A 9,271-nucleotide genomic window follows, 5' to 3' on the forward strand; every position below is an offset into this window, starting at 1 on the left:
TGTGTGTGTGTGTGTGTCTGTGTGTGTCTGTGTGTGTATGCGTATGTGTGCATGTGTGTGTGTATACATGTGTGTATGCGTATGTATGTGTATATATGTATGCTACTGGTGACATGTCACAATACAGGCAACCCAACTAAACCTGTTTGGTAAGGAGGGTGTTTTTTGTTGGACACCCTGCAGGACAATATGCAACGTGTCAAAGGTCAGATGAACTGAGTTGAGTCAACGACCATCGAACAGCTAAGAGTGAGAGACCCTTAGGCTTTGTCTTTGATATCTTTCTTGGAGGAGAAAACTCTGATGTAACACCTGTGACTTTGTTTGCACCTAATGATGTAGATTAGGTCTTCTTTGGGGGAAAATGCATTCGTTGTTTACAGAGTTGGATTGGTCCTGTGCAAGGACTTTCCTCTCTTTAAAAAAGCTTCAGACACAGGAATCGTTCGATTTCCAACGTCTCCATTATGTATTGTACAATATCGTTTGCAAAACCGAAAAAGCAAAACACTCAATAAAAAACTTCATGACGGAGTGAAGGCATGTCTCAGTGAGGGTGGTCAGGTCTGTGGACTCCTGCTGCAAGAAGCATCCATCGTTGCCACAAATGTACAAAAATGTGTAATTTGGTAGCAAGGTTGTAAAGGAAAATCTCTTGTTTTAACCATCATCGTTTAAATCTTAAGAAGGTCTTGGGAATATTTATAATCCTAGATATCTTGATCATTTGTTGCATGTGAATTAAAGATTTGAATTCTCTTCTCGAAATCCCAAATTCAGCCATATTTTGCTCCGGACGGATTAATACGTATCTTGTTATTCCAACAATAATAGGAATGAAGTTGAAAGTGTATTTTAGGCACGAAATTTGCAAACTCCTTATCAACGGTCCATTCATGTCCGCTTTCTCGGGTATTTTTCTAACCACTATGGTGTCCAGAACGCAGCTGATTTTCACTACAGAACATATCTTTCCCTTGTGGTCCCATGCAATAATATCTGGAGAGTTGTGTTTTAACTTGGTGGCTGTTTTAATTTTTTATTTCGACCAATATTCTTTTGACCCATCAGCCTCAATATAGTCAACTTCTTCTGTAGGTGTTTTCTTTTTTGTTATCCTGTTCCATATGTGTGTGTGTGTGTGTGTGCGTATGTGTGTGCGCATGTGTGTAAAATGCTGATTCCTTAATTTCAAGTGTAAATTCATAAATGAAAGCAATAAATTTTGCTGTCCATTAAACTTATAAATGTTTTTTTTTTTTCCAGTGAACGCTTTCATTCTCTTTAGTTTTACAATGCATCGTGAAATATTTGAAGCAAACATATACAAGGTAACTTTTGGGCTACAAGAAACTATTGCGACAGAAGACCGCAGACTTCACAAAAGACCATACAGTCTTTCACTCCATTTTCTGTTTCTGGTAAAGTAAGTTATTAAAACACAAGCGTGTTTCCCGTCTTATGACTGATAGCTTTAGGACTATTTTTGCCACTCTGGGTAATGTCAGGAAATATGGTATTCATACAATAACTATTAATTTACCTTTTAGCAAATTTCTTTCTGCTTATACACAAAGATGAAACGTATGATAATTTTCAGAATAAAAATATTTATTACCTTAAAATAATGTTAAATACAATGAATTTCTTGTTTGTGTAACTCCTCCTATCACTACTGTTTTATTTATTCCCTTCCCTCTTTCTCCTCTCTCACAGTGTGTGCGTGCGTGTCTAATGCCTGCCGTTAAGCCTAGTATAAGCACTCATCCTGCACCTCTTCTGCTAACTTTCTCCCCCCCCCTATCCCTATCCCTCTATCTTACTTTACTTTCTCTCTCCCCCTCTCTCTTCTCTCTCCCCTCTCTTTTCTCTCTCCCCTCTCTCCCCGTCTCTCTTCTCCTCTCTCCCTCTCTTTTCTCTCTCTCCCCCTCTCTCTTCTCCTCTCTCTTCTCCTCTCTCCCTCTCTCTTCTCTCTCTCCCCTTCTCTCTTCTCTCTCTCTCTCTCGCCTTCTATCTATGCGATGTAAAACGTAGATGGAGAATTCAACCAAAAAACCCAACCAACCGATATTTATATATAAATATATATATATTTATATTTGTTGTTATATAAGTTAGATTGGAACTTAAATATCTTAGAGAACTCATCTCACCAAGAAACAGCTGTATAAAGATCTTCTGTTTCCACCATTATAAGGGAAAGGCACTTGTGCTTTACAGGACATTGCTAGCGAGCTAAACAAGAGCTGTCAAGTGGCATACTACTATGGATGCCAAAGCATGGCTGTACTCGAGCTGATCGTCCGAATACAACCTACGTAGATCAACTCACTAGAGACATTGGATGCCTCCCGAAGACCTCCCTCAACCAATGCAGGGCCGAGATGAATGATGTGTGCGGGTTTAAAATGTCCGAGCAAGCTCGGCCAGATGATAATGGTTATTATGTAGAGATATAAAACTTTTTCCTGAGAGCTATTTTGATACCAACTATATCTACCCATCCGTCCATCCATCTTCTCTGCTCACAGTTCTTAGTAGAGTTGTTGGGGGGTAGAGTCAACCAGTGCCTCCGCCACTTGGTCACTTCAGAAGCAATTGCCATCAGATTTTCCTGCTGGATTCTCAAGCGCGAATAACAAACAATGGATTCTATCCAACCATCTCGTTCTTGATTTACTCTTAAGTCACCTGCCGGTTAGCTTGGCTTGAAGAATCCGTCTTGCGCTTCTATCCTGTAACATTCTATTTATTGAATTTCAAATTCTTTCTTTCCCTATTGCTAAAAATTTCTTAGGATATTCTTTGCTCAGAGTTTGTTCTTTAATAACAATCGTTTATCTCAGAACAGATATTTGAGCCTGCGAGAAGACAGGTAACAAAATCTTACAAGATTCCAAAGACATTATCAAGAAATTGGTCTTTCTCAAGCGATAGATTGAAGAATGTTTTCTAATCCCATTTAGTTTCCGACTATATTCTCATGATCACAACGGAGCCTGATAATTATGAAACTGTAACTTTGAGAATTTTCGCCATTTTTAAAGATATCTTTGCTAAAGTTGACTTCCAGAGAGCAATGAAATAAAAATATATTTCTGAAAATTGTGAAAGACAATCGTGAAACTCATTTATGTCCAATTCCAAACAAAAGTTTTCTTTGTTGCAATTGATCATCTTGAGAGGTTTTTCTTTTTTTAAAAAAAAAAAAAAAAAAAAGCCGTTACGTCCTGTAAACGAAAATTCTTTGAAAGTGAAGTTTCTAAAGCATGATCTGGTAAATGCCTCCAAGCCGTGTTTCTGTTTGTCTTTTAAGAAGTGTAATCTCCCAAACTGTCATCAAAGATATTAAACATTTTAGGGAACTTAAAACTTGTTTTTGCAACAAGTACATGTATTTTTTAAAATTTTATTTATCGATTTTGTTACTTTTGCATCAAGAATAGAAACTTGGACAAACTTTGGAGAAACTTTGCGAGTCCATCAATAAAAATGCATTGGTTCCTTGGAAAGTTGGTTGGTTTTGGTTTGGAAGAAAACCAATGTACCCAGACCAGCAGACTTGTTGCAATGCAACAACACATAAAGAATTAACCACTTCTCGCAAAATCTCATTTTTACCCAATTTTTATTGATACCATTGCCCATATAAGGTAAAATCTCGCTTGGCTTAAATACATTTTTCAGAATCGATAAAATTTCTTACCACCCCATTTCCAATTTTTATCCTACCCCTATCCTATTTTGCCCTTGCCCCTGCCACACTCTAAAACTTAATTTGCATACTCGCCTTCCTATTGGTCGATGATCACCGACCTAATTATTATGCAGGAAGGTTGGAAAATATTACGTCAATTGCCGAAATATCACGTGATCCGGTCTCCGCCATCTTGAAGACAGGAAGCGCCTTTGTGTGTGTATGTGTGTGTGTCAGAGACAGAGAGAAAGAGAGAGAGGGGGATAGAGAGAGAGAGAGGGAAATGCGTGTATATATAGAGAGGGGGAGTGAGAGTGAGAGAGAGTATCAGAGAGTTATCGGCCACGGCTGAGGTGGAGTAAAAAGTGTGTTAGAGAGAGAGAGAGAGGCTTTTAATATCGCCATCAACCCCAGCCCGCCACTCGACGGATTATTAAGACACACAGGCAAGGACAACATCAGCGGGTTCTCGCCCAGGTAAGGACCCTAATACGGGATCATCCTGATGTATTTTAGTAAAATTGTTAAGAGACCGGTGAAGCGAAAAAGATCCGATATTAAAACCGCTCGCTCGTTCACTTGTTCGTTTGTTAATAAGCCTAACTGCTGTGAGAGGGGGAAATGTATATATACACACATATATACATGTATGTATATATGTATCTCAGTATATATATATATATATATAAATGCTTATATCATGTGAGAGAGAGAGAGAGAAAGGCAGTGGCTGAAAGAAAGCGTGATCTCGTTTGATTTCGACATCCATACATTTATATATATACGGTAGATGTGTGTGTATATATATATATGTATACATACGTGTATATACATAGGGAACAGGTTAATATGTATTTAAAGACAATAGTGAGGTTTTTCAGCGCCCAAAGAAGTAATTTTTGATGACTTTAATATTTGAGTTTTTATCGGCCAGAATAAGGGGGGGGGCTGATAGCGTTGTGTCTATATTTCCCGTATATACACCCATATACATCTATATATATGTGTGTGTATATATATATATACATACGTTTTTATACATGCATATATACATAAATATATGCACACATATACGTAAATACGCTCCTACACACACACACATATACACTCGTGTGTGTGTGTGTGTATATATATTTATAGTTTGTCCTTTTTTCTCTCGTTCTTTTAACTTGTTCCTTGGTTATTTTTATTGATATTTATTCTTCAACTTCTTATATTGTTTGTTAAGATAATTCATAAATCTAATTAAATCTAAAAATTGTGATTTTTTTTTTTTCGAAGTTGATAGAAACAAAAAAAAAAACATCCTCAGTCAATGTCTGTCTGTTCGTCTCTAGTTACTGTGTAGCCTCTCTTTCCTCTACACACAAACACATGGATATATATATATATCCACTGATCTCCATTGTTTCTATGTACAATATATATATATATATATATATATATATATATATATATATATATATGTATATATCTATCTATACATAGTGAATCTCTCTCTATATATATACACACACACACACACACACACACACATATTCATTGTGTAGTATGACTTCATTTTAATCTCTCTCTCTCTCTCTATTATTTCTCATTCAATATCTTATTCCTTCTTTCAGTCTATTTAAGTCTTTCTCTTTCAATCACTAGTTTCTCTCCCTCAATCGCTATATAGTCTCCCTCAATCACTATATAGTCTCCCTCATTCATTATGTAGTCTCCCTCATTCTGTAGTCTCTATTTCTCTCATATTTACCTTATAATCTCAACTTACGTTTCTCTGATCAGTCTTTCATTCATTGTCATGTCTCTTAGTATTTTCCTCTTTCCATCATATCCACTCTGAAGTCTACAACATGAATAAAATATAACAGGAAAGAGCAAGATATCGTAAGCACCACCGCGCCTCCTTCATCATCTTTTTTTCCTGTTACAATAAATAGTACCTCCACCTCTTCTAATTGATCAAAGCCACCGGCACACATGTTTCATTTAAAAGGAGGGATATTCTCCTTCTCTCGTCTCCTCCACACTTTATTCTGCTGGTTTTATTTTAGATTTAAAATATCGTTTATTTATTGAGGTATTTCCACTCCACAGTCATAACACATTTCTCTCTCTCGCTCTGTCTTCATATATTCAATGTGCTTCAGCTGAGTTGAGAGGACACACCATTTACACACATATGTTCTCTCATTTAGAATAATTATTATGGGGAAACTCGCCGGTTTCTTCTTCTTCGCTTGCTCACTGGCATCGTGTCGACCAAATATATCTATACAAACATTTCACACTTCACAAAATGAAGACTAAATAAAATAATAGACTTCCGTCTCATTTCAACCGGGGATTTCTTTCACACAAGATCCCCTTAAGAAGCCATTCAATAATATACATATACATATATATATATATATATATACATATATATATATATACATATATATATATATATATATATATATATATATCTGTAGAAGCAGGGAGTGTAAATTGTTGAGATTACTCTTTGGCTCTAGTCAGAGTTTCGCCGATCACGTAATATTATATATAAAACAAGGAGAGTAATTTCTGCTTTCTGTCTTTTATACTTCATCATAGCCGCCATCATTGCTATCATCATCATCACCAAGTTATACGTTATATGTATCGCCTATGGAGATTATATATATATATATATATATGTGTGTGTGTGTAGTCTTTAATGTTTTGTTGCTTTTACCGGTTGTTCTATCTGACCTGTTTATTTTTGTCCTTATTAACATCATTCAATCAACAATGAAACAATAACTGTTTATTCCTATCGTCTGCCCATTTTCCCCCTCAATCTCTATAGTAGTATAACACCACCACCATTACGATTACTACTACTACTACTACTACTACCATTTTCTCTACAGCCAGTTACTGCGTATATAGAGTGTGTATAATATATACACTGCCAGGAATTTCATTGTGCTGTGCGTGCGCGGCACGGATGTATATATATTGTGTTCGTGTGTTCGCTGGTGTGTGTGTGTGTGTAGATGACTGCTTGAGCTGTGTGTGTGGTTGCCTCTTCAACCTGTGTGTGTATGATGTACTTGACTGTTCACTCTTTGTGCGTATATATGTGTATGTATATAGTTGCCTATTCAACCTGTGTATGTACTTGACTGTTCACTCCGCGCGCGCGCGCGCGGTTGCTTGTTTAGGTTGAGTGTGTATATGTAGTTGTCTGTTCAGTCAGTGTGTGTGTAGTTGCCTATTCATTTTCTCTTGTATGTGTGTGTGTGTGTTTAGTTACCTGTTCAACTGTATATGTGTGTGTTACAACCACAGTAGTTATTCCCCCAATATCGGAACAGATGTATGTATAGTAGGTAGTAGATAAGTACACACTGATCTTACTGGTACCAATCCATCTATAAATAACCGAATCAGGTGTGCTGCTGCTTCATTCACTTTTACTTCAAATGTGTTCCTTTTTTTAAAAAAAAAACAACAACCATTTCTATTTAAAGTCTGTGACCGGCTTCATTGTATTATTTCTTCCTCCTATCTCGTCTTGTTTACGATATCATTACGCTTATGACATGTCTTTTATTTTATTACCGGTCGTAGTCTTACACCTCTTACTCTCAGCACCTCGTCCGTAACATTTCATCAACTATTCATTATTAAACAATCGAAGCCACTGCAATAATAAATATTGTTTTACAGAACAAATTTATTTTGAGATATCCCAGGCATTTTCTTGTGATAACGTTAAGAAAATATAATAGTTGAGATAATAATACGGAATGTGTTTTCGAAAACAAGTTTGTGTAATCTAAAATAGTTTCCATTGAAAGATTTGCAGCATGTTTTTCAGGAAGATATAAAGAAGAAACTAGAGTGATGTGAGACAGTGAAAGTGTGAATTACTGTTGCAGAACTGTTGATCCTCGATTGAGTGGAGGAGGTCATTAATGGCTGCAACATGGAGAGAACGATCTCTTGCAAGCTCCATACAAACCACTTCGTTTATTATTTTAGTGTTTAATCGACCGCGAACCACCTTTAATTAAGCTTTACCATTTTAGATGTTATTTTATTTTAGCTTTTTTTTTTCTCTCTCTCTCCCTCAGATTTCTTTCGTTTTCTCTTCCGAAAGATTTTTTTGTCTGAGGAAGGCATCAACACTACAGCACATTAAGACTTTCTGATGGAGAAAAGCAGTCACTTGAAAGATATTTGAATGATTGAAGCAAAGAACAGAGTAACTAAGTGTTGTAGGTCATTTACACTGTTATTAATAAGTGAAACCAGTCGTGCTTTTTGTTTGGCTTCCATCAACACTATATCGTTTCTGTTTTCTCTCTCCAAACTCCCTCAACGTTTTCGCAGTTTTAACGATTAACATAATTTACAGAATTCTTACAATTTCTCTGAAAATTACTTGTAATGCCATGAAATGACCGAAACAAGTGAAAAAGTATAGAATCTATCAGTAGAAACGGTGTATTTTTTTATTATATTAAGTAGACTTCGTAAGGAAAATTACATTTCGACATTGTTCTCTGTGTCCTAGTAGTAGTAATGTGTATGTATATATATATATATGTGTGTGTGTGTATGTATATATATGTGTGTGTGTATGTATATATATATATATAATTATCTATTCATATCTGTGTGTATGTGTATATATATATATATATATATATATATATATATAATGTGTGATTATATTTGTATACGTATGTGTTTGGTGAGGTAGTGTGTGTATACGTACATATATAAATGTGTGTACGTGTGTTGTGTGTGTCTGTGTGTTGGTTAACTGCTGCGACACACAGACAGACACTGTCTACTTGGTACACCACTCCTCCCCTTCTAACGTTAAGCTTGGCTGTCTCCTTCCGTCTGTCTCCCTTTGCTGTCTCCCTGAGCTCTAGTCTTCTCTTCTTCATTCAATCTCTTCTAGACAGCTTCAACGCGTGGAAAAAATAAGAGACAGAAAGAGAGAGACAGAGAGCACCTTGCCTTCTTCTTCTTGTTCCTCCACCACCACCATCATTGAATGTGTGTTGAGCCGGTTTGTTAAATTGCGGGAAAAAATACTAAAATAATTTCTCTATTGTAGTTTCTCTAAAATATCTTGTATTCTTTTTTTTTTCCCTTCTGTTGCTTCCTGTTTTCCTTCCTTCTTTCCTCCTCCCCGCCATAAAAACTCCTCTTATTTTCCCTTTGTGCAAACGCATGGGGTTTCGCCTTCAAATTCCTTCCTTCTTCCTTCTCTAACTCCTCCGTTAAAACCATCCATACAAATCGAACGTCCAATATTGGTTAGTTCACCATTATTTATATATATATTTCTCATTAATTATGATTTTCTAGTTTATCTTTGTTGTTGTATGTGTGATTATTGTTTTCCATGTTCGATATCATGTCTAATCATCAAGTACCTGATCGAATTATTATCATCAACCACCTCTCTTTTTCTCTTCCTATTCACTTTCCCTCCCATTTTTTAAATTCTACCCACACTTCTACAATCGTTACCCACTTCTGGCGCCTCCTTTATATATATATATATATATATATATATAT

General features: G+C 36.1%; 1 protein-coding gene across 2 annotated transcripts in view; it reads left to right on the forward strand.

Annotated features, from left to right (window-relative positions):
• The first annotated feature begins 3,958 nt into the window (after positions 1-3,958).
• LOC106876875 (MOG interacting and ectopic P-granules protein 1) overlaps positions 3,959-9,271 on the forward strand; it is a 13,829-nt gene continuing 8,516 nt past the window's right edge. Inside the window, exon 1 of one of the 2 annotated variants that reach the window (XM_014925614.2) lies at positions 3,959-4,174. The gene's annotated coding sequence lies outside the window, so the exon portion shown is untranslated. Of the gene's footprint in view, positions 4,175-8,518; positions 9,007-9,271 lie in introns of those variants that run through there. The other variant, XM_014925615.2, reaches the window with a different exon arrangement.

The sequence above is a fragment of the Octopus bimaculoides genome, chromosome 1, assembly GCF_001194135.2.
Source record: "Octopus bimaculoides isolate UCB-OBI-ISO-001 chromosome 1, ASM119413v2, whole genome shotgun sequence".
Taxonomy (NCBI): Eukaryota; Metazoa; Mollusca; class Cephalopoda; order Octopoda; family Octopodidae; genus Octopus; species Octopus bimaculoides.